The following is a 27464-nucleotide window of genomic DNA, read 5'->3' as shown; positions in this document are numbered from 1 at the left end:
CCAATCAGTTGTTATGTTGTGTCATTTTTACCATAAAAAATATCTCGCCTTCTTTTCTCCTCTGATATTGCCTGAATCCTGGTGCAGGCAGCTCTTAGGTGACAAAATAAAAAAGATGATTGCTCTCCTTGCCTCAAATGGATCCCTAATCCAATCTAGCTCTCTTTCTGCTGTCAAATTGATCTTCCTAAGCACAGGTCTGATCATGTCATTTTGCCCCTTCTCCCCTCAGTAAACTCCAATGTCTCCCTATTGCTACTAGGATCAAATATAAAATCCTATTTGACTTTTAAAGCCTTTCATACCTTGTCCCATTTTTTTTTTTACTTTTTCAGTGTTCTTCCACCTTACTACCTCCATATAGTCTGTAATCCACTAACACTGGCTTTCTATCTCTTGATCTCAAACCTTTTCATTAGTTGTCCCTCATACCTGGAACTCTCTCCCTCCTCTGCCTACTAATGTCCCTGTCTTCCTTCAAGTCTCAGTTAAAGTCCCACTTTCTGCATGAAGCCTTTCCTAGTCCTTAATTTCCATGATTTTCCTATTAAACTATCACCAATTTATCTTCTATATATCTTCTTTGTAATAGTTATCTGCATGTCATCTCCCCATTTAAGTTGTGAGCTCCTTGAAAACAGGCATTGCCTCTCCTTCACATTTGTTTGTATCTTCCATACTTAGCACAATTTCTGGACTATAATGGCACTTAATAAATTCTACTTTACTGATTGAATGACTAATTTAGACTTAGGTTTAATTAAAAATGTCAGAGTGGGAATATTTTTAAAATATTCAAATAATTTAAAGGTGATAGATTGCTAATCATAGTGTATATTGGGGTGGCGAGATGTGAGGAGGAAGAGGCATATTTGACTAGTGACAAGTGGGCTAGGGAACTGATCAAGTTGGAGCAGTAGGGTCCTAGGAACAGAAATGTGGCAAACCAGGAGACAGAGTAGCTGCACCAGGAGACACTTAAGTACCTTGAGTGCTTTTATGAAAATACTCCTTTTGGGCCTACCAGGGAAGATAATCCTAAGCCAGAAGACAAGCCAAAGAATCTTTTAGTTTATGCTTAAACTAAATGACTCTGGTTTCCCTTGGAAAAAGAAGTCAAGGTCACGCAATGGATACAGAAATATTGGCCAAGAATGTCCATTCTTTATCAAAGGCGATCTGAATATGACAGTTCAGAATATAACATGAAGATCTCAAATGGTATCATAAGTGAGAATAAGCATTATGGAATAGATATGCACATATATCAATTAAAGAAGCTCCTGGAAGATTCTATCTCAGATAAATATGCTAATAAATGCAGCTCCTTAGAATATATGTTTAAAAAAGAAAAACACAAGAAGAGAGACAAAAATATAAAGAAGGAAAGAAAATAAAGAGAAAATACCAATATTTTAAATCAAATGACAGATGAGTCTGATTGAAAAATAATTAGATTTTAACACAGTTGTTTACTCTACAATGATAGCTGAATGCCAGAGGTACAAAAGATAAGCAGCCACAAAAAAAAACCTTCTTTACTTGGCAAAGAGAAAATAATCAAGAAAAGTTTATAGTTAGCATTAACCCACCGGCATTTTCTCTCCTGCTGACTAAAGTGCCATATTTAACATGATGTTGAGTTGTTTTTATTGTACATGACTTACTACAGGATTTATATTATAATCTTCCCTGATGATCCCCTTGTGATGAATTTTGAAGAAAATCAGGTAGAGGACATGAGATAGATCTTCTAGGAGTTTCAAAATGAGATTCCATCATCAAAATAAAGGGCCAAATGGGTTAGTTAATTCAGTTGGTATATAAGATTACTTGACAAGACTAAATCTTCAGCAGTTGCATGTGAAGTCTAGCAGTTGCTAAATAATTAAACCAAGATGTTTCATTAAAAAAATAAAATAAATTTGGCACGACACTGTGCTAGATACTAAAATTTCCAAGATTCAAACAAAATCATCTCAGATCTCATGATACTTACATTACTCTGGGAGACACAAAATCTTTGCACAGATAATATATACAAGGTACCTTGAGAATCTGTCAATTAGCCCTACTCAGATGAGTCATTACTACATCAAAGTGATCCTGGATAAACAGATCTTTTGCAAGTGGATCATAAACACTGGGAGGTACTTGTCTGCTGAAAGATTATTGTCTATGGTTCCGAGAATAGGGTACAGAATACAGGCCTAGTTAAGTGCAAAGTGGTACATCATTAGCAGATTGACCATTTGGTAATGAATTCTTTAACCATGGCAATCCATGTAATAAAGGAAAGAAATGGCCATCATATCTGAGCAACTCTTTCATTTCTGTAGTAATAGTAGCGAATGAGTGGAAAAGAGGACTAAGGGTGCTGAAGAACCAATTTTAAGACCATAGACTCTAAATTAAAGGCAGCAAGGTTTTGTGGTGGATAGAGCACTTGGTCTGGAGTCAAGAGACATGAGTTTCAAATGTGACTTCAGACATTTATTTCCGCTGTAATTCTTCACTTGATTGCTATTAGCGTCTGTTTCCTGAACTCTAAAGGATGGATAATAACAGCATCTACCTTGAAGTTAGATCAAACAAGATAATATTTATAAATGCATAGCACAATACCTGGTAAATGATAGGTATTTAATAAATACCTAGCAATAATTCCTAACCTTAATGCCTATTCTTCCATCTGTATGAAATTTTTGTGAAACTCATCTACACATGCATCATGAACATCCTTACTGAGGATATTACTAGGGAACAGGCAGGGTTTTACAAACAGTATTCTGCAGTAGGCCATATTCGTCATAGTTCTTCATTACTTGCTTCAGTTCGCTCTTTGAATTACCTAAAGCTATATTTATACAGGCAGCCACAGCAAAACCTTGATTAATAAATGGTAAGCAAAGGCAACTTATCTCATGAAAGCATTGAAGAAATTAAATAGAATAGCAGATTGGAAGATTTTTTTTTTTCTCCTGGTAGATCCTACAAAGACAATCCAGGGGATAGGGGTGAACTTCTGTGCTTGTATGCACAGTTTTATCTTGACTCTAGGCCACTTACATAGCTTTATCCTTTTCTCAAACTCACACCTAGTTGTCATAAACCTTACTAAAGGTTTATTCACTAAATATTCACTAAAATCACAGGCCTTGTGATCTAGAAATTGAAAAAAAAAGTATTTTAAACACCTAAAATGATGAGGAAAGGAAAAAAAAGTATGACATTATAAAATAAATTGTTGTACTGAATAAAATCAAGTAGAATTGATGGCAAAGAGGGAGACCAATTAATATGGGGTATAGTTTCCAACTTTTACCTCTTTGTAAATCACAGATTTTAATCATTTATCAAGTACTTACCAATGGTACTATTTAAAAAGTGTATTTTCCCTGAAATAAAGTTTTGGTAGTGTGTTAATGGCCTATTTTTTTTAAAACTCTTAAACATCACAAATAGGTCTATTTAAAAATCAAATGGAAAAACAGTTTTTTAAAGTATTTTGAGAATATTGCAGGACTTTATAAATACAAGATATCATTATTATCATTATAAACATGTCAATAACACTATCACTTTACATTGTGTGTGTGCATGTGTGTATGCATGTCATAGAATCTTAAAGTTGTTAGGTCCTTTTGAGGTCACCTGGTCATTGAGACCAATTCTTATCTGAAAAGTGAATATTCTTTGCCAATATCCCCTCAAAATGGTTATTCAACCATCATCCATATTTGGGGGAATACAGAGCATAGAACACATAAAAGATATTCCAATTGATGAAAGTATGGGCATGCTTCTGTCTTATAGATACATGAAGTTTCTCAAGTCTGAGGACAGGCCCAGGAAGCTTTGAGTATGAGACTTGCAGCTTAAAATTCCAATGAACTCAACCTTCTCCCCAGGATTTACCTCCTAAGACCTCATGCAAATTCAAGGGAGCAGAGCAAGAAATAAGTTCAAGCTGCTACAGAATCCTGGAAATGTAGGACTAGAAGGAATTCCAAACTATCTAGTTCAATCCATGCCTGACTGAGATTTCTTTTTCAACATCAATGTCAAGTGGTCAGAGTCCAAGTGTCCTAGACCTATAAAGGAGACTCTCTTTGATAGATCATTTCATGTAGGAGAGCTCTAATTGTGAGAAGGACTTTGAGTTGGGAAGATTTAAGGAGTGAGCATACAGTATTCTGTTTTCTCCAGAAAATATAAACAGGAATTACTGGTTGAAATTGTAGGCAGAGATTTTGACCTAAGGCAAAGACAAATGATCAAATTCATTCAATTATTTTCACTTAGGATGCACAATGAAGCAGCAGATGTTGATTCTTTAAGCTATATATTATCAAATAATATTAAAACCATAGTTAGATGTGAAGTTGTTGGTGCTACCAGAATGGGGGAAAATGCATCAATCTTTCTTAAACTACTTATTCACCAAACAATGTTTCTGCACTGAAATATTTTCACACCATTAATGTCAAATGACTAATAGGTTGCAAACTCATCCCTCCAGGACCTTTGCCCCTGGTCAACCCAGGAAGGACTCCTTGCTGAAATGAGATTAGGATAATGATCAGGCAAAGTGAAGGAAGAAGGGTTTCTATTAAAATTATTTCAGTTAATAGAAATATCTCTAGAGTTCACCTTTATTGAGGTAGAAAGGAAGGTCCTTAGGAGGAGTGGTGAGAGACTGATTTAAGGAAAATAATTTTTCCAGCTGCACTGACATTTTAAGTAACTATTGTTCTATTTGATGAAGCAAATTGTTAACTGAACATTTGCCCAGACTGTTTCTATGTTCACTCTTATTGTGCAATTTTTTCTATTGTTTGAGAACACTATAAAGTGTAATTACAAAATGTTTTATGTCAGAAAGATCTTCAAAGGCATATAGAAACTGCCCCAGTCTGGACCTCTCTTTTTAAGCAGAAATTCTTATAATTAGAATAATTTAATTACTGAAAATTATTCTAGGGGGCTTGTGTGTAAATGGCAGAATAAAGCTTAAAAAAAAAACCAGTATCAAGACCCTTCCACATCCAATTTACTCTTCATTAAATGTAAACAGAACAAATATTCCACATATAACCTACTCAGGGAAGAGTATAACAGGATTATCACCCCCTCGTCCTGGAGAAATTGAAGAAAGACAAAGAGAGAGAATGATAAAAGGAAAAGTCTTCTCTAGGAAATGGGACCAAGAATGTAAGTGGAAGTTCTAACTTAGTTATTTTCTTTCCTAGTAAAGTAAAAAGACACTGAAGGGAGGGACTGTTTTTCATTTCATTTGTGTACCTCCAGTGCCTTTCACATAAGGATTTACTAAACTATTATTAAGTTAAATTCAATTGAAATCATTATCATCTGAAATCAGGTATATCTGGCTGACCTCATCATCTATAGGGAATTCCTTTTCCATTTGTATGTATTCTATATTGGCCTTCTTTAGGGTTAAGCAGAATGTTTAATCCTTCTTAGAACTAGGAACAATGAATATAAGTTTCAGACATGTTTGATTGTTGTAAGGAAACAATTGCAATTGGCAAGAACTGGTAATTTAACAAAAAAACACACAGAATAGGCTTCCTCAGGAGGTACTGGATCTCCCAATATTGAGGTTTCTACCTGGAGGCTAAATGATCATTTTTAGAGAGATTTTGAAAGGGATTGATATTTGGCTGTGAGTTGGATAAGGAGGTATCTGGAGTCTTATACAAATAAAATTCTGGGGTTCTCTCATAGGACAAGACTACAAATATTTGATGGGTAGGGCTTTTTTTAAATTTATTTATTTTTAGTTTCCAACATTCACTTCCAAAAGATTTTGAGTTCCAAATTTTCTTCCCATCTTGCCCCTCCCCCCACCTCAAGATGGCATGCATTTAGAATACCTCTTCTCCTGATCTGCCCTCCCTTCTATCTCTGCCCCCCCTTATCTCCTTCCCTTCTATTTTCCTGTAAGGCAGGATACATTTCTATACCCCATTTCCTGTATTTCTTATTTCCCAGTTGCACGTGAAAACTTTTTTTTAACGTGTTTTTAAAACTTTGGGTTCCAAATTTTCTCCCTTCCTCCCTCCCCACCCACCGTCATAGAAAAGACAAGCAGCTCAATACAAGTTATACAGGTGTAGTTATACAAAACACTTCCATAGTAGTCATGTTATGAAAAACTAACTATATTTCCCTTAATCCTATCCCCCCTCCATTTATTCTATTCTCTCTTTTGACCCTGTCCCTCCTCAGAAGTGTTTGCTTTTGATTATCCCCTCCCCCAATCTCCTATTCTTCTCAAGAGTTATTTGTTGTTCATATATTACATCCTACTCACAACTATCATGCATTTCTTGATTGCCCTTCAAGTGATGTTTATCTTTACTTTGTAGGAGGTAATCTCAATTATGTATGGCAAACTGGTAAAGTGTTATCATTGAAAGGAGGAGCACCAGTGCTTTTCATGCTCTTGAATCATATAATCTAATCAAGAAAGAACCTCAGAGTTCATCTAGATAAACTTCTTCCTAAATAGGAATTATTTTTAAAAGTCTTTATCAATTTTCATTCAGCCTCCATTTGAAGATATTTAGTGATTATAAACTACTTCTTCCCAAGGAGATCTCTTCCACTTTTGCCTATCAATAATTGGTTAAGAAGTTTTTGCTTACACGGACTGTAGAGTTGAATCTGCATTTCCATCATATCTATTTTTGTTTCTAGTTCTACTAGAAGTAATGACATGAAATTAAAACTTCAAAAAAAAAAACTAAGCAAATTTAGTCTTTTTCCATTTTACAGTCTCACAAATACCTACAACTATTAACACTTCACTTCTCCAAAGAAAACATCCTCAGTTCCTTCAAATTATCCTCATAAGACAACTTCTAAGTCCTCTCTTACCATCCAGATCAACCTATTATTCGTGAACCTCTATTTTTTCAATGGCCTTCACAAAATGAGATCAAGAGAACTGACCATAGCACTGTATATGTGATCTGACCAGACCTAAGTAGAAAATATGAGACTATTAACTCCCTCTTTTGCATATTATGCTTCTATTAATGTGACCTAACATTATATAGAGAGGCAATCCTGCAAAGTGAATTAGATAGCTGTTCTTGAAGTCAGGAGGACCTGGGTTCAAGTCTTGATTTACACACTGGCACTGGTTCCCTCAAATGAGATACTTAATCTGTCAATGTATGAGGTAACTTTTTAAAATTAAAAGTTGTGAGAAAGTGCCAATGTGATTAATCATTACTGTACATACTTCCCTCTAGTGTAATATAGATCTATTAAAGACTGTTATTTGTGTCCATTCATACAACCATTTTTGAATCCATCCACTTATATCATCATCTAATACTAGTCTCTTCACTGTTTCTTCTCTAGCACCTTGCTGAATAAAGTATGCAATTTTTAATACATTTGTGAAGGGATGTCTGCCAGCTTAGTAACACTGTCAAAAAAGGAAATCAGGTTAGTTTAGCATAACTTGTTCTTTATGAACCTATTCTGTCTATAAATGATCACAGCTTCGCTTCCAAAGTGCTCACAAGTCATCTCTTTAATAATAAATTCTAAAATTTTTGCCAGAAATCAAAGTTAAACTCACTGGCTCATAGTTTGAAAAATGCACCTTTATTCTTTCTGTTGCAAATTGGAATCACTCCCCTTGGCCATGACTTTTCATTCAGGCCCTTATTAGAAATTATTTTTAAAAATCTCAATGTGTCTGTGAAGCAAGTGTTTTGTCTCAAAAAAATAGGGTCAGTCCATAGTATAGAAGACAGCTCTTTTATAAGAGGAAAGAAATGAAGCAGCACAGAGGAAAGTTTAACCACTTGTATAGTTTCACATGGAGAGGGAGCAACTGTTTCAAAGAAATTAATTCAGATGATACTTCTCAGGGATTTGAGGGGGAAAGGAAGAAGGCCTTACAGGACAGTCTCCATAACAACAAGGCACTGGGCAGGAGACTGAAAGAAGTGGGCTAGTCCCAGCATGTAGCATACGGACTCTTGGAGTGGTGGAACCTAAGTTACATTGTATAGCACAGATAATGAAAGAAAACAAGTCACTTGTATACCTCTGCAAAAACATGGATGGTGTACCCTTACGGCTCCGTTTATCATGACCACAGCTAGAGGCTGAGCAAACCACCCCACCCCCCCAAGAAAAAAACAGCAACAACAATACCAACCAAACAAAAACAAAATCAAACAAAAAAAATTTTAAATTAAAAAAAAAACAAAACAAAAAAAAACACTGAAGCCAGATCTTTTAGCCCCTGGGAATTGTTTAACCAGTTCTGGCCACTTGAACTTAAATGAGTCAGCTACAAGTACCTCTTAGTAGTTCCTTAATTGTCTAGAATTTCAACTCCTTTTTAACCACTTTTATTTAATACATTTCATTTTGAAATAATTTCCTTTGTAGAGGTGAAAAAAATTTAAAAAAAACCTTGTCAACCTGCTTTATTTCTTCCTTCCTTGATAACTGACCCATTTCCTTCTTTGTTAGTCCTATTACTCTTGTCATAGGTATAAAAAAATAGTGTTTTTAATTGTTGCTGTAATTATCATTCATTACCAGCTTTAACTCTTCCTGAATTTTGGCTCCCTGATATTTTTGCAGGATTATCCCACTCTTTTGAATTTCTGTTTTTAAAGTATACCCTTGCCTCAGTATTCTGTATATCTTTTAACCAATGGAAGTTAATTTCTCTGTGAATTAATATTTTTAAATACCTCTACATTTTTGACTATTTTATTTATTCTCTTTCTTTTCCTGCCATGAGTTCAGAAATGGGTCATCACCTACTGTTCATTGATACCAATGAAGTCAAATTACTTCCTTCTGTTAAAATATATAGTTCACACTTCCTTTACATATTCTTTGTATGTTTGTATAAATATATCTAAAGCCATTGATTTTATTATTTTTCCTTTGCTTCATTATTGATTCCTGTAAATTAGAGTCTTTTTTGATAATTTTGTTCCATACTTAAATAATGAGGGCTCTTCTTCATGCGTATTGTGTGGCTTGAAAGGAGTCAGAATAGACATCTCTAGCTGCTTCTCTCCTACTAGTTTACAAGGGAAATAATTCCTGTCACAAGGAGAAGCAGGAGATTGGAACCAAAAGACTGGCCATTCTGCTCTCAGGAAGAAGGGACAACTGGGCTAGAATCATATTGCTCTGCTCCCTTAATGTTTATTAGTGTAGGATATGATTTTTCAGTTTAAAACTAATTTCTGATAGCTGTTTCATTCATTAGAATGGAAGCTGGGCCCTAAGCCTTATATCCAAAGCTTTATTCTGTGTATCCAGAACTACTCCATTTTGAGAATCACTCCATTTTGTTCACACTGATATATATATATATGAACTCTTCCATTAGTGCTTGTAATGCAAGTAACCCAAAATAGCACATGCCATGGTATCCTGTTATGCAGTCTGTTCTGCAAAACAGTCTAGCTCCCCCTACCCCCTGTCCTTTTCTGTTAAATCCCTAATCCTGATACTGGGTAAAAGGATTATTGTGCCAGGTCAGCCTAGATCCTCAGCAATTGAGACCTGGACCAATCAAGTTTTGAGCCATCCCCACTCCTCTCCAGCCCTATAAAAAGCACTGTTCCCTCACTGAATAATGTGTTTCTACCCAAATGGGAGAGCGACCCTCACTAGCAAACTCATTATACCCTACTTTGATTTTCTGGTTCAGTTACTTGGTTATTTAATTCCTCCACAACTCTTCACCAAATACAAATTCCATAACAAATACACTTATCAGGCAGAAAAGAAACCACTTTATTCTAGTCCATAGCAAAGTATATAGAAAGTCCAAGTGGATTTGAATCTGGTCATCTTGATTCCACCGCTGAATCTACTCACTGTACCACAAGCTTTCCCTATAATCTATAAATAATTTTCTCATGATCCTAGTAGTAATGGCATGAAATTAATATATCCAAAGAAGTAATCAAAATGCTATTCCCCTGGAATAGTTTCAATGTAAACCTGAATTTAAGAAAATAAATCAAAGATGTAGTCCTAATTTCTGTCAAAATGAGAGGGAAATTTCTATGTGGCAGTAAATGAAAGATATTTAGAGTGAAAACCAACAGTCCCTTTGCCCCTCCCTTCTGTAACAGATAGAGAAATTATTTCAAAGGAGGTGACCAAAGTTTCCTACAGTTAGTTGCTGTCATTGATAGCTCCTTAACTAATCTTGTGTTTTCTTTTTGTTTCCTCAAATTTGGGGCGATGTGTGAGCAGCCTGCTCCATTCTACCACCACTTAACACTCTCACTCATTTCATCAGGCTCCATTTCTTTATGCAGCTGAACAGACTAAGTTCATAATACAATAATTTAGCATAAAAATAGAGTTGGAGCCAGAAAAGGTGAATGGAAATGCTATTTTATACTACATTCATATAATGCAATCTGCATGGGGGACCAACAATGCTAAAAGGAACAGAGATAAGAGATAGAAATCCAAGTCTAAGGAACTGCAAGGAGACTGGATGATGCAATGCTTGGATTATGTGTAAAGTGAAGTAAACTGGAAAGGTAGTAAGTGACCATGTCTTAAGGACCTTAAATACTAAAAAGAAAACTTCATAAATTTTATAAAATCACACATTGGTTCCTTGAAGAAGTGAATTTTAAAAAAAAATGATAAGAAAACAAAAAATTATTTTTTTCTGTAAATTAGCTGTATTGGAAATTCTAGATAATATTTACAGAGGATTACATAGAAAGGTTTCAATCTGTATCTGCACAGGAGTCTCCATATATATAGAATTATATTTTCATCAAAGTTGCCTCACTTAAAATCAAGCAAATTAAATACATGTTTTTTCCTACTTCAATTGGGAATTCTCACCCAACTTTATCTTCACTTGTCTTACTGTTTGATGATAACATTACTAATTCATTGTTGCAACATTGAAGAGAAACGTTACCATCCTCTGACCATCTTAATTCCCCCCAAATTAAATCTGGATGCTCTCAAAATGTCAAAGAAATAGTTTTTCCCAATAGAGTAGTTATAGCTTTCCACTAATATCCCCTCCCTTGTGTCCCATGAAGAGGTAACCCTTCTCCCTGGTAATGTAAGTCACCTATATGTAGAGGTAATCCCATTCCATCCAGTTTTCTCCTACAGATAGCTGCCTTTATCATATCCATTCTGTTGCTTGTCTTCAATCTCTCCCTGTCTACTAACTGCTTCTGTTCTGCCTATCAATCTTCCAGAAACTCTTTACCTGATACATCCATTCTTGCTCTCATTTTATTTCTCTTCTCATGTTTAAATTCCTTGATAAAGCCAACAACAATTGATGCCTTCACTGTCTTTCTTCTCTCTCACTCTTATCTTTCTGCAGTCTGAGTTCTAATCTCATCAGGCAACTAAAACTGCTCTTACCAAAATTGCCGCAGATTTTTTAATTGCCTCATCCAATGGCTTTTCTCAGTCCTCATTCTCTTGATATTTCAGCAACTTTTTACACAGTTAATCACAATTTCCTTGATGCTGTCTTCCCTCTTATGATTCTTCTCCACTTGTCTAACAGCTCCTTCTCAGGATCTTTATGCCAGGTCATGCCATGTAAAGTAGGTGTCCCCCAAGATTATGTCCTTATCTATCTTCTAGTTTTCTTTTATATTATTTTATTTAGTGATCTCATTAATTCCCATAGATTCAATTATTGTCTTTCTGCAGATGATTCACAGTTCTAGATGTCCAGCCTGAACTTCTCTCCTGAACGTCAGTCTCACATTTCCAACTGCTTTTTGTACCTCTTAAAACGAATGTCCTGGATGTCTGAAATTGAACTTATCTCCCCACACCCAAAGTATTATTTTTCTTTCTGATTTCCCTGTTATTCTTGAGGGTACTACCATCTTCAGAGCCACCCAAGCTCACAACCTAGGTATCACCTTCAATACCTTACTCTGTCTTACTCCTCATATTCAATCATTTGCTAAGTCCTGCCATTCCTACCTTTATAAAATCTCTTACAAATGGCTTTTCTCTCCTTAGACACTTTGGTATAAAAGATGCAGCACTGGATTGGTAGTCATGTGGCCTGGGATTTATATCTGGGCTTCATGATAATTAGATATGTGACCTTGTATGAGTCACTTAACATTTATTCTCAGTTTTCTCTCTGATAAATGGGCAGTATAATAATATTCTTAACCTTCTAACAGGATGATTGTGAGAAGAATTTTATAAAATCACACATTTAGGTTCCCACAAGAACTGAATTTAAAAAAATGGCAAAAGAGCAACAAAAAAGTGTTTCTATAAATCATCTATATGGGAAATCCTAGATAATATTCACAGAAGATGACATAAAAGGGTTTTAATCGACATCTGTGCAGGAGTCTCCATATGTATAGAATTGTATATTCATCAAAGTAGCCTCATTTAAAATCATACAAATTATATTACATGGTTTTCCTCCTTTAATTAGGAATTCTCACTCACTTCATCAGGCTTCATTTCTCTATGTAGCTGTACAGACTAAGTTATTGATATAAAAATTTAGCGTAAAGATAGAGTTGGAGCCAGAAGAGTTGTATGGAAATGCCATTTTAGATTACATTCATATAATACAGTCTGCATGGGGGACCAACAGTGCAAAGGCACAGAGACAAGAGATAGAAATCCAAGTTTGAGGAACTGCAAGAAGACAAAATAATACAATGCTTGGATTATGTGTAAAGTGAAGCTGGAAAGGTAGGAAGTGACCATGTAAGAAGGATTTAAAATGCTAAAAAGAGAACTTTATATTTGATAATGGAGTTAACAGAAAACCACAAGAGCTCAATGAGCACTGCTAGCAAGTCATTTAACCTTTAATGTCCTTTTAGGTGACCTAGTGAATTGTAAGGGTGGAAATCTACATAGATGCCTCATTGACAAAGATCACAGATCCTAAAATGCTATAGGCAGATTTTCTGAAATTGTCTGCAAAATATGTAATAGATTCCCTCATCATAGTACGCTAAACAAAATAGACCAACTTAGACAGTTAAGTGTATTCAGAACTGTCTGAATGATACCCAAATACTAGTGCTTAATGAATGGATAAGTGTAATTCTGTAGGGTATTTTTAATGAGGTATCCAAGGACATATTTTTTACTTTATTTTATTAATTTTTTTTCAAAGACTAAAGTATGGATACAGCTAAACGTTTTCAGGAATGTGTGGATTTTAAATGGGGGGTGAGTAAAGTATTTTAATGGGCTAGTAGAATGGTGTAATGCTAATTAGTTAGAACTTCATAGGGATATATATATATGTGTGTGTGTATACATATTTGTGTACATTTATATATGCATATATATACACACATATAAACTTCTAATCTGGTTAAAAAAAAAATAAAATACTTAAAGATATAACTTGGTAATAGTTCCCATGGAAAAATATTTTTAGGTTTTAGTGGACTATAAGCTCAATACCACTTAACAGTATGATATATCACCCAAAAAGTTAACACAATTTTAAGATACATAAATATACAGTTACTAGAATGTGTGGAGGGATAGTTCCTTTGTTTTCTGCTCTGATTAGAATGCATTAGAATTATTATTCTGTTCAACCATACAGGGTACACCATTTGGTTAAGAAGATTGATAAGCTTGATTGTGTTCAGAAAATAGTGACCCAGAAGAGTGAGAGGAAATGAACTGATGTAATCTGAGGTCTAACTAAAGGAATTGGAGGGGGGAAGGAGAGAAGAGGTTACCCTGGAGAAGAGAAGAGGGAGGGGTTATTTTTCTCTTTTATTAAAAAAAATTATTTATTTATTTTTAGTTTTCAACATTCACTTCCATAAGATTTTGAGTTTTAAATTTTCTCCCCCTCCCTAAGGTGGCATGCAATCTAATATAGGCTCTACTTATACATTCATTTTAAACATATTTTCACATAAGTCATGATGTAAAGAAGAATTAGAACTAATGGGAAGAACCAAAAGAAAAAATAAATCAAAACAAGAAAGAAAAGGAGAGCAAATAGTAAGCTTCCATTTGCATTCAGACTCCATAGATCTTTCACTGGATGTGGATATCATTTTCCATCATGAGTTGTTTAAAGTTGTCTAAGATCCTTGCATTGTTGAGAAGAGCTAGGTCTATTGAAGTCAGTCATTGCACAATGTGGCTGTTACTGTGCGACACTGTTCTCCTGGTTCTGCTTATTTCACCCAGCATCAGTTCATATAAGTCTTTCCATGTTTTTAAATAACATATTGCAGGATTATGGTTCTTAATCCACTCTGCTATCCACTCCTGTTTTGTGGGAGAGTTCATCGCATTCATATTCACAGTTATGATTGTTATCTGTGTCTTTCTCTCCATTCTATCTCCCCCACCCTGTTTATGCTTTTCTCTCTCCTTTCTCCCTTTCCCTCCTCTCTAAAGTTTTGTTTTCAACCACCACCTCCCTCAGTCTGCCCTCCTTTCTATCAGCCCCCTCCTTTTTTCCTTTTACCTTTACTACTTCTTCCTCCCTTCTACACTCCCCCTCCCTTTTCTTTCCCCTTTCCTCTCCTATTTCCTATAGGGTAAATTAGATTTCTATGCCTAACTTAATATGTTATTCCCTCCTTGAGCCAAAACTGATGAGAATAAAGTTCAAGCAGTGCTCATCTCCCTCCCTTCTTTCTCTCTACTGTAATATGTTTTTGTTTCTCTTCATGTGTTGTAATTTACCCTCGTCTGCCTCCTCCTTTGCTTTTCTTTCAGAATAATCCCTTTTCACTGCTTAATTAGATTTTTTTTATCATCACATAAAAGTCAGCTTATACCCAAGCCCTCTGTCTATGTATACCCTTTTAAATGTTATGATAACAATACAGTTACAAGTGTCATACTCCTTTGTAGGGATGTAAACAATTTACCTTTATTAATAACATGTTGTTGTTGTTGTTTTACTTTTTCTGTTTGCCTTTTCATGCCTCTTTTGAGTCTTTATTTGAAGATCAAATTTTCTGTTGAGCTCTGGTCTTTTCATCCGGAAGGTTTGGAAGTCCTGTATTTTGTTGAATGCCCATCTCCTCCCCTGAAAGATTATGCTCAGTTTAGCTGGGTAGTTGATCCTTGGTTATAATCTAAGCTCCTTTGCCTTATGGAATATTGTATTGCATGCCCTCCCATCTTTTAATGTAGAAGCTATAAGGTCCTGTGTAATCCTGACTGTGGTTCCATGATATTTAAATTGTTTCTTTCTGGCTGCTTTAAGTATTTTCTCTTTGCCCTGGAAATTTTGGAATTTGGCTACAATATTCCTTGGTGTTTTCAATTTGAGATCTCTTTCAGGATGTGATAGATGGATTCTTTCAATGACTATTTTACCCTCTGATTCTAGGAACTCAGGGAAGTTTTCCTTGATGATTTCCTGAAAGAAGCTGTCCAGGCTCTTTTTTTCCTCATGGTTCTCAGGTAGACCAACAATTTTTAAATTGTCTCTCTTAGATCAATTTTCCAGGTCAGTTGTTTAACCAATGAGGAATTTTACATTTTCTTCTATTTTTTCATTCTTTTGTTCCTGTTTGACTGATTCTTGATGTCTCCTAGAGTCATTAGCTTCCACTTGCCCAATTCTAATTTTTAATGAATTGTTTCTTTCTATTAAATTTTGTACATCCTTTTCCATTTGCCCCATTTTTTAAAGGAGTTCTTCTCTTCAGTGAGTTTTTGTGCCTTCTTTTCCATTTGACCAATTCTACTTTTTTTAAGAGTTGATTTCTTCAATGTATTTACTTTTTTTGCCCCATGTGGTCAATTGTATTTTTAAGGACTTGTTTTCTGCAGTCAATTTTTGCCTTTCCTTTTCCAAGCTATTGACTCTCCCTTGCATACCTCTCGTTTCCTTTCCCAATTTTTCTTCTACCTCTCTTATTTGACTTTTAAAATACTTCTTGAGTTCTTCCAAGAAGGCTTTTTGGGTTTGAGGCCAGTTTATATTCTCCTTTGAGATTTCAGATGTGGGTATATTTACAGTGTTGTCCTCTTCTGAATTTGTTCCTTGATCTTTCCTGTCTCAAAGTTAAGAATCCATGGTCATTGTTTGTTTCTGCTTTCAGCTCATGGTGTTTGCTTATTTCCTGACTTTTAAAGTTGAACTCTCCTGCTGGAGTGCAGGAGGCACTGATCCAAGCTTCTTGTGCTGGGCCCAGGACCTGGTGACTGGTTTTGTGTGCTGAGGCCTCAGGTGCTGGCAGCTGGAGGCTGTAGGGGTCTGGTAGCTTACCTCATGCTGAGCTGGGTCAGCAGCACTGGGGCTCTGGGGGTGGGGGTCAGGAGTCTGGTCCCTGCAGGATACCTGCTCACCTATGCTTCTTTAGAGCACTGGAATGTTTGGCTGCTGGAGGATGCCTGCTGAAGGGGGAGATTTGGCTGCTGGAGAATCCTGCTGCACATAGTAGTTTTCTGAGTTTGTGTACTGGTTCCCCTGCTTGTGCTGAGGTCCTCAGGGGGTCCTGGTGTTGGCACTTGCCTACTCCACCCTGGGGTTCAGGATCTCCCCTTGGTTTGCTGAGGTAGGGCTTGCTGCTGACTTGCTAGAATGCCTCCCATCCTGTACTGTTACCCCTCCCCCAGAGCAAGTGTAGCCTTTCCCACTAATCCCCCAAGCTTCCTTGGCTCCAAGATTTCTGCACCCCATCTTTTTGCTGGTTCAGCTGTTCTAGAGTTTTTCCTCAAGTGATATTTTCTGGTCTTTCAGAAGTCAATAGGGGAGGGTGAGAGTGACTTACTTCTTACTCCGCCATCTTGGCTCCTTAGATGGAGGGGTTATTATATCTATCTGATAGACTGTCCTGTTGAATTATTATTCTATTTAGCACCAGAAGGCACAACCAGGTGCAGTGATGTAAGTTGTAGAGAAGCAGATATGGTTTTACAGTATTTTTAAGCTTTACAATAGGTTTTAGGTTAACTTCTCATTTTAGCCTCACAACAAATACATGAGATACGTAGGTCAGGTTATATTAGCTCCATTTTTACAGATGAAGAAACTGAGGATTGCAGAGGTAAAGCAACTTGCTCATGGTCAGACCTAGTGTTAGAGGTGGGGTGTGAATTCAGGTCTCTTCTGACTTCAAGTCGAGCACTCTCTCTATAATAGAGGGCTATTCCAACTGTCAAGAATACTCAGATTTAGAGGTAATATGAATGTGAGCATTCATGTAGTCCAATTCCCTCATTATAAAGATGGAGAAAAGTAGTGACAGATCTGATAGCTTGCACAAGGATATACACAGTAGGTATTTGAGCTGGAATTTGAACCCAGGTCTTCTAGCTCCAAATCTATTTCTTATTCTGGTATACCACTATCTAATTTCCCAGTAATTACAATTTTCTAAAACTAGAGTGTGCTATCTAGAAATGGTGAATGCCACATTACTTAAAGGGAGAGGATAGGTGAACACTTATCAGGAATGTTGTAGAAGGTACAGAATGTACATGATGAGTGCTAACATTAGGAGGTGTCAAGAACAATTTGGAAAATACTATCACCATAGTAGAAAACACCTTTTCTCAGACATCAGAGCAGATGGCCTCCTCAGACAACCCAAAGTACAGAACCTGTTAGGTTTCCATCCTAGCCAATGACACAAACTTGTCACCAAGGAAGCATCCCCATTGGGCTATAGTATGCATCTCCTTAGCAGCTATAACTTTTGGAGACCCAGAAAAGAAAATTCTTGCCACTCAAGTCAAGTTTAATATCTGAAATGGAAATGGTTTAATCAAATCAGATAACACTTAAGAAGATTTATTTGTACATAAATCCCATCTGCAATTCAGCCAAACTAGATTACTTGTCATCAGGATCATTGGCCTTTACTATTTATGCTGCCTTTATGCCCAGAGAATGACTAAGCTTTTCCTTCCACCTTGCAACTAAACAATCCTATACGTACTTTCTCCTCTATCAGAATATGAACTTCTTGACATCATGGAATATCGTGCATTCTTATTTGTATTCTTACCTTTTAAAATATTTTGAAAATAACAAGTATTTAGTAAATATTGTTTTCATTTGTTCATTCATTCATTCATTCATTCATTCATTCATTCATTCATTTCTTCTAACATGTATTCTGGGACTTCTGATTATACAGTGTATCATTCATCCTGATCTAATATATATATATATATATATATATACACACACACACACACACACACATATATACATATACATATATGTGTGTGGGTGTGTATGTATATATATGTATGTGTGTATATGCATATGTATGTAAGTGTATGTACATGTATACATTTTATATATGCATGTGTGTATATATACATATATATGCACACTATATATATGTGTGTGTATATAAGTACACACACACACACACACACATATATGTATTAGAATTTCTTGGTGGTACCTAAAGTACAATATGCTCAAAACTAAAGTTTACCCACAAATATCTCGTCTAAACTCACTCTTTTGTCATAGTTATCACAATTCACCTACTCTCCCCTTTTTAAGTCATTTTAACCTCTTTCTCTTCACCTCTCATACCCAATCAATTTATGTCTTACTGGTTCTACTTATGAGATGTCTTATAATTATATCCACTTTCCTTAATTTCCCAAGACCACCATTCTCTTAGAAGCCTTCATTTCCACTCAACTATTCCAGCACAGTAGCCTTCTTATAGGTATTCTCTCATCCATTTTTCTCTGAATCTTTCATATGATTATGGAATATTTTTCAATACACACACATACACACACATACATATATATAAACTTAATATGCTCTTAATAAACTTCGTAATAATAAGCCTTCTCTTAATAAATTTTCAATGGTATCCTATTGCCTCTTGAGTTAGGATTAGACTTCTGATATTATGGTCTTTCACAATCTGGGGACACTACCTTTTTTAAACCTATCTCATTCTCCACCCTTTTACATTCTTTGGTCTGATAGTTACTCTTAGAAGTGACAAGGATCAGTTCTAGTTATGAGTCTAATTTTTTTTAAGATAAAAGCAAAATCTGAATAGGAACTTTATCAATGAAGGACAAATCCTATATAGATTAGATTAACTTCCATTCTCTGTTTGTCTTAGATTCTACAAACTAAACAATATTTGTAAACACAGAATAAAATTTGGCCTGAAAATAATCTGTTATGAAGAGTTTTTAGAGAGAAAAACAGAAAGAAAAACAGAGAACTATGGTAAAAAATTATCAAAGCCTTATAAAGTCCAAAATCCATGAAGCTTTATGACTCCAAATATAACCTTCAGACAGTACACATTGAGGAAGACCCAATCTCTCTGAGAGCAAAGACAATTCAATGTGATTTTTGTTGTTGCTGAATGGCAAAGGGATCTACCAGTGTCGATTGATATCGCTAAAGTGGTCATCATCTATATCATAAGCATGATTGAAAAATAATTCTTATGTTTGAGAGAAAAAAAAAGAATGATACAGGGCTTCATTCCCTTTTGTCACAGGAGAATTTAGGAAGATTACAGAAAGCCTTCAATGGAACTATCTAAATGTCCTTTATTCTTCCTCTCAAGCTAACCCTATTCTTTCCCTTGATGGTATCTCTCCACAGTTTAAGGCTTTTGTGAAATGTCAGTTAAGCAAGTAATTGCTGAGAAGAATATCTGTGAAATATTAATTTCTTGATCCAACCTCCCCCATGACCCTATATTTTCTAATCTTGTTTGTCTTCTAAAATATTATGACTCATATTGAATTTTTCAGGTTTGAAGTACAATGTTCCTTCCTTGTGGATGCTGATTCCTACATAGGTATTAGCTTTGGTTATGTGAGACATAACTCACTCTCTAATGTTATAAAGCTAAGTTTATGATTCAGTCAAGGATTTCATCGTGTACCTTTGGCTGGTGAGACAAGTGACCTATATAGCCTGCTTTTAGTAAATCTTTGCATCCACCTTTCAGAAACTTATGGTTTATCTAATGGCAAGCTATAAAGACACTATTTGCCTCTCCTCATCACACTTTCCTGGTCCACAAAATGCATAATAATCTCCATTAGATCTTTCAAGAAAATGATGTCAATTGATAATGTATTCCTATATATTTTTTAAAAGGATTACAGGTGACTTTCTGCTTTTTCCCAATATATCCCATTGACTCCTCACTTGTAACAAATAAAAACAGTTAAGCATATCTAAGTGAGATGGTGACCATACCTGATAATGTACGCAAAATTCTGCACTTATAGAACACCACTGCTTTACCAAGAAGATTGAGATGTATTTTTTTCCTCTGGTCCTGAGGACCATTACAATCAATCGGAATTTTGCTTCCTTTTAGTGTGATTTTCAATTATCTCATTCAGATAATTGTATTTATTGTTTTCTTATAGCTATTTACTTTGAATCTTTTAAATATAATTGTTTCTTCTATAACATACTTGTAGTATCTTATCAATGACTAGTAGCTTCCATTTAAATATTCTATGTATGTACAGAAGTCATGCACACATATATTTAAGATAAGTTATTACCATGCTGCATCCTTTCTAGTAATAATGTATTATCAAGATATAAACAAATAAATAAAATATGTGTGTTTATACACACCCAATATGCATGGACACATTATGTGCATATGATGTATGTGTATATGGACATGTATTCTATATGTATGCACATGCATGTATGTATATACTACATGCACACATATTGTATACATTCATGTATATATTCTATCCAGATACTACCTTACTACTAGAAATGAGCTGGTGTGGTGATATCATATCTTAAAATACATTTTATTTAAATAGAAGCTCTTAGTTATTGAAAGAAAATAAGCTTTTGATAGATGAAAAATATGTACATATGTCTGTATAGAATATATATTTTCTATACATATATGTGTGTGAATTTTTCTATCTCTCTGTTCTAGGAATCCTTAATACTATACTAGAATACTGGAAACACTAGATGGGAACATTTGTTAATAATCATTGTTTTGATAATTTCTCAGAAATCAAACCAAACCAAAGATATATTTAGGCTATTAATGAAATAAATTTCTAAATTGATGTGGAAATGAAGCTATTACCTTTATATGTGTATACTTTTAATATTTTTTTGTTTAATGTGCAAATTTTATTTTGGTGGGAAGAGAGATTTGTGGACCATTTCCAGAAAATGAAAATAAAGATGTTCCCACTTGACATCTGGAGATGTTTTGGAAAGTACCTGATCAATTTCATTTGTGTTTTCAATCAACCATCTGAGATGGTGCCATCCATCACTGCCAGAGATTGGCACTTCTGCTCTTTGGTCTTCTTTCAGATATTATGGCAGTTATAGTGACCAACCTTATTGGCTTTACTGTTTTTGGAAGGTGGCTCAGATTCTATCTCATTATGTAGAGTTTGTATGCTCTTGGAATTATCCCCTGATTCTTCCTTATTGTTACACTATTGATCATTTCTCTTTGATTTGGTTATAAAATGTACTGTAGCAAACATTAACCAGAATAGAGTATTATTACTAGTAAAGTAGGCAACATGTGTGTACTGAAGTATGCATACACATTTAGCCTTCTCTAGACTTCTTTATGTGCCACAATTAAATTTAATAGCTCAGTTCTTCCTCCTAGATGCTTAAACAGGGAGCTTATAACACATTCATTGCAATGCTTTCTTATTCAAGGCAAAACTTCTGGGAAAGTTAGTGTCAAGTCTGTTGCGGTAACTTGGAAATATTTTTCCCAGTCTGTCTCTTAAGGGGGCACAGCATTGAACTCTTTAGACAAACTATACCTAAAGCTGATTCTTCATCCAGGCAACACATTCCCCTTTTTTCCCCCCATATCTTTTCAAATTCACTTACTTAGTCTACTATCTGCCTCCCTTTCACACCAAGAAGTATGTGCAAAATGTATTTTTACCTAAAGGTCCAAAAATGATTTAAAAAAGTAATATAAAAAGAAAAAGTTTAATATTCTCACTTCTTTCCAGGCAGAGAGAAAGGAAGAGAGTGTGAATGTGCTGGATCTTCTAGCTGGGCACCTTTCCCTCACTTCCTCTCCTAAACCTCATCTCATTCCCTCTTTTCCATGCCTTTAGCTTTTTCCATCATCATTAGCCTCCAAAGCTTTGTGGTTGAGGCCCCAAATCCTTCTTATATAAGGAAAACCACTTTGTATGATTACAAAAATGTCCAATGCTGATAAATGATATTCTTTTTTTTCTTTGAAAATTATAAACTTGACTTTGAATGTTAAAAGTGTCATTCAGTGTAGAAAACTAATTTTCATAAGTTTGTACTGTTATCTGCCTCATGTGACATTTTTGATCCTAATAAATGTTATGTTTGTATACCAAGATTTATTTACTTTTATTTAATTTAGAATTTAATAGTCAAGCTTATGACAAAGAAAGTTTGGGATGATTGGAAACTAAAGGACAACTGAGCAGGTAATTGGGATGATTCCATCATGTATCCCTTCTTTATAAACCATTGTGTTTTTACCCCCAAATGGCATCTAAGATTGTTTCTAACTTGGAATGACTATAATTCTGTGATTATTTAAAAGAGTTGAGTTTTTTAATAGACTGAAAGTTCAAAAAGCATCAATAACATGAAAAATAGTCAAACAATGCAAATACTACCTTAGATTGAATTAAGAATGGCACCATAGGGGCAGCTAGGTGGTGCAGTTGATAGAGCACTGGCCATTAAGTCAGGAGGACGTGAGTTCAAAATCCAACCTCAGACGAAACATTTGACACTTACTAGCTGTGTGACCCCTGGCCACTCACTTAACCCCAATTGCCTAAAAAAATAATAAAAAAAAAGAATACAGAACAATGGCACAATATCCAGAATGACCTAGATCCTCAGATGAATATACTGCATGCAGTATCCTAGTCAGACCACATCTTGACTTACATGAAATAATGATAATGTATAAAGCATTTAGTGAATTGCATAAAGGTTAGCTAATATTTTATTGTTGTTGCTAGTGGTAGTGGTGGTGGTGATAGTGGTAGTGGTATTAGTAGTAGGAGTAGTAGTAGTAGTTAGTAGTAGTGGTGGTGGTGGTAGCAGTAGTAGCAGTAGTAGCAGTAGTAGCAGTAGTAGCAGTAGTAGTAGTAGTAATAGCATTGGGCTTGATTCCAGGCTATATCCTTTAGGAAGGACATATACATATGAAAGCATATGCAAATTACCATTATATGGAGGAGGTTGGAGACTATTCCATATGGCATTGAATTGAAGGAACTAGAAGTATGTATCATAAGGAAGAGAAGACTTGAGAATAAACATGAAAGCTATCTTCAGGCATCTAAATGGTTGTCAAATAGAATATATATGAGATTTGTTCTTTTAGAGCACCGAGGGCAGAATAAAGATGTTGCAGTTGGAAATTTAGAATCAAGGAAGGAAAGTATGTGTAAAATTTGGAGCTACCTGAAGAGGAATAGTCTGAAGGTAGTCTCCCCACTGCAAATTCTGGATAATTTGAGGTACAGACTAAAGGACCATAGAATATGGGTCCAATTCAGATGAAACCTCCCCTGAATCCTCTGATACTCTTGTCTGGCAAAAGTGATTTCTTTTTAAACTTTCCATGACACAAGCTTGCCATGTATCTCTTCTGTTCTGTTTAGTAACATATTTATGTGGATATGGTATGACTGCTGATGCATTCAACCCAAATTTGTGCTAGGAACTATTCTATATTGATTCTGAGATTTGATTGAGTGACATAGCATGGAAGCAAATTTATATAGCTGGAAAGCTGTTCTTAGTGACAGAAGAATAACTAGTACAGTTTGGGCCATATAATAAATACTCAATAATCACTTGTTGAATGATTATTCTTCTCCATTACTTAGCAAGAAAGCATTTTTCACTGTCACTATCTTAGTAATTATATTATACTAAGATTAATCAAATATTTTCTAGCTTTCTTCATATATATATATACAATATTTTTCTTTAAAATATTTTGTATACCATATTTTCTCTCATAGTCACAAGTATACAGTATTTTGTGTATAATATTTTCTTTTACAACCATGAATAATAAGACAGTTTGGGGTACTATATCGTTCCTTTTATACTCATATAGTTTCCCATGTTTTAAGTGATTTTCTATGTTTACTTTTTTATTCAGAAGAAGATAAGACATTTAAAAAAGCATATTTAGTAGTTCTTGTGCTATCTATATCCCAAATGACTATAAGACTTCCAACATCAGGCCATTGTGTGGTTTGTCATGTAACCAGTTCAAGAGTGATAGACCTCATGTCAAAATGAGAATCTTCAATATAGACAATTAATAAATGTATATGTATATTGTTTATATATTTCTATATGTATATACATATAGAAATGTACATATGCATGTATCTGTATGTATATATATATATACATGTGCATATAATATATGTGTACTTGCTCACTCTATCTATTCACATATATATGCATGCATGTACATGAATGTGTATATGTGTATATTTCTACACACACATTCATATATGCATACTCACATAACTACCCACAAATATAAAGTCATAGGACTATGGTTTGGTAAATGTATTTCCCTCCATCCCATTCCCCCTGTTTATTGTATTCTTTCTCTCCTTTCACCCTGTCCCTCTTTAAAAGTGTTTTGCTTCTGACTGTCCCCTCGCTTAATCTTCCCTCCCTTCTATTACCTCTCCCCTCTCTTATCCTTTTCCCCTCCTATTTTCCTATAGGGTAAGATAGATTTCTATACCCAATTGAGTATGTGTTATTCCCTCTCTGAGACAGTTCTGAGGAGAATAAGTTTCAGTCACTCCCCCTCAATTCCCCCCTCTTCCCCTCCACTATAAAAGTTTTTTTCTTACCTCTTTTATGTGAGATATTTTACCCCATTCCACCTCTCCCTTTCTCTTTCTCCCAGTACATTTCTCTCTCACCTCTTAACTTTACTTTTTAGATATCTTTTCTTCATATTCAACTCACACCTGTGTCCTTTCTCTCTATATATTCTTTTTAACTACCCTAATAATGAGAAAGGTCTTTTGAGTTACAAATATCATCTCCTCATGTAGGAATGCAAACAGTTTAAAATTATTAAGTCCCTTATGATTTCCCTTTCCTGTTTACCTTTTTATACTTCTCTTGAGTCTTGTATTCTATTCAACTCTGATCTTTTCATCAAGAATGCTTGAATGTCTTCTATTTTATTGAATATTCTTCCTTTTTTTCCCTCATAGTATTAAACTTAGCTTGATGGGTACAGGATTCTTGGTTGTAATCTTAGCTTCTTTGCCCTCTGGAATATCATATTCAAAGACCTCTGATCCTTTAATGTAGAAGCTGCTAAATCCTATGTTATCCTGACTATGACTCCATGATATTTGAATTTCTGGCTGCTTACAATATTTTCTCCTTGACCTGGGAACTCTGGAATTTGGCTATAATATTCCTGGCGGTTATCATTTGGGGATCTCTTTCAGGAGGTCATTGTTGAATTCTTTCAATTTCTATTTTACCATCTTGTTCTAGAATATCAGGGCAGTTTTCCTTGATAATTTCTTGAAAAATGATGTGTATATTCTTTTTTTTTTTTGGTCATGACATTCTGGTAATCCAATAAGTTTTAAATTCTTCTCTTGGTTCTATTTTTCAGGTCAGTCATTTTTCCAATGAGATGTTTCAGATTGTCTTATTTTTTTTTCATTCTTTTGGTTTTATTTTATTGTTTCTTGATTTTTTATAAAGCCATTAACTTCCATTTGCTCCATTCTAATTTTTAAGGAATTGCTTTCTTCAGTGAGATTTTGAACCTCCTTTTCCATTTGGCCAATTTTTCTTTTTAAGGCATTCTTCTCCTCATTAGCTTTTTAGACCTCTTTTTACCATTTGGCCTAGTCTCTTTTTTAAGGTGTTATTTTCTTCAGTATTTTTTTGGGTCTCCTTTACCAAACTGTTGGCTCAGTTTTCGTGAGTTTCTTGTATCACTCATATTTCTCTTTCTAATTCTTCCTCTACCTCTCTTACGTGATTTTCAAAATCCTTTTTGAGATCTTCCATGGAGTGACTGTCTTGAGCTCTCTCCCAAAGCCCTCCAAATATCTATAAAAAATGGCTCTAAATAAATTCTAAAGCAGCAGAACCCAAAAAAAGACAGAGTGAAACAAATTTCCAGCCAAAGACAGCCTGGATGATTGATCAGAAAGGTATATCAGGCCTGGTGGGGAGAGGAGCATAGTTTGGCGTGGGCGCACAGGCCACAGAGACCCTGGAGCAGGCCTCAGAAGACTGAATCACGGGCAGCTGTGGCGGTTTCCAGACTTCTCAACCCCTGAACACCAAAGACAACTTGGAATGTCAGTGGGAAAAGTCTGTGACTGTGGTGAGAGAGGAGCTAAGTCTCAGCCGCAAGTCTAGAGGGCAGCCCAGGGCCACGGCTTTTTCCTGAGCTTCAGGCCCACAGACTGAGGGGGAATCTAGTGGCTGATCAGAGGGGGATTGCAGGGATCTCTTTGCCAGTGCTGAGGCAGGAATCTCTTGCTTTAATGGTGCTTGGATCTGGGTCGCAGTTCTGAGGGGCGGTCCTCCGGTGAGGAGGAATGCTGGTGCGGTGGAGCTTGTTGTGGTGGTAGAGAGAAAATACCTCCCCCTTATCATACCTCCTTGGAAGAACTGAAAATTCACAAGTACCTAGAAGTAGTTCTGAAAACAGTTGTACAAACCCCCGAAGCTTGGGACAGTACACTCTTCACATTGGAAGCAGACTTTTACCTTAACAAAGAGTTTAAAACACAAGTAATTGGCCGGGATCATGAGTAAGCAGCACAAAAAGAGTCAGACTATATTATCTTACTTTGGTGACAAAGAAGATCAAAACATACAACCAGAAGAGATCTTCCATGGTCTGAGACCAATTCATATTTTTCTTGGAGGTTTTGGATGTAGGACCTTTGACTTTGTTGTCTTCTGAGTGTGTGTTTTGATCTTCCTTATCACCATAGTAACTTTCTATAGTCAGAGTTTTTTTTTCCTTGTTTGCTCATTTCCACAGTTGATTAGTTTACTTTTAACACTTTGTTAAAGTAGGGCTCTCCTTACAGGGCAGAAAGTTCAATGTCCCAAGCTTCAGGGGTTTTGTGTATATATTTTCAAAGATACTTCTAGGGACCTATTAGTTTTCAGTTCTTCCAACATGGTATGATCTAAGGAGAGGTGTTTGCTGCTCTTCTGGCCTATGTTCTGATCTGTGAGTGACCAGAAACACTTTTTTTCTGCCCTGGAACTGTCAGGAGGGCCTCCCCTCCACTGTGGCCACAAGTTATGCTACACTAGTGCTCCTCCTCTCCCTGGAACTGCCACCTAGGACTGAGATCCAGATCGAGTATGGGCAAAGCAATAGAGTCATGCCTCAGTGCTAGCAAAAAGACCCCTATAA

The sequence above is a fragment of the Vombatus ursinus genome, unplaced genomic scaffold (genome assembly GCF_900497805.2).
Source record: "Vombatus ursinus unplaced genomic scaffold, bare-nosed wombat genome assembly UNPS02014812.1, whole genome shotgun sequence".
In the NCBI taxonomy this organism is placed as follows: domain Eukaryota; kingdom Metazoa; phylum Chordata; class Mammalia; order Diprotodontia; family Vombatidae; genus Vombatus; species Vombatus ursinus.
Note: the sequence above shows the minus strand (reverse complement) of the source record.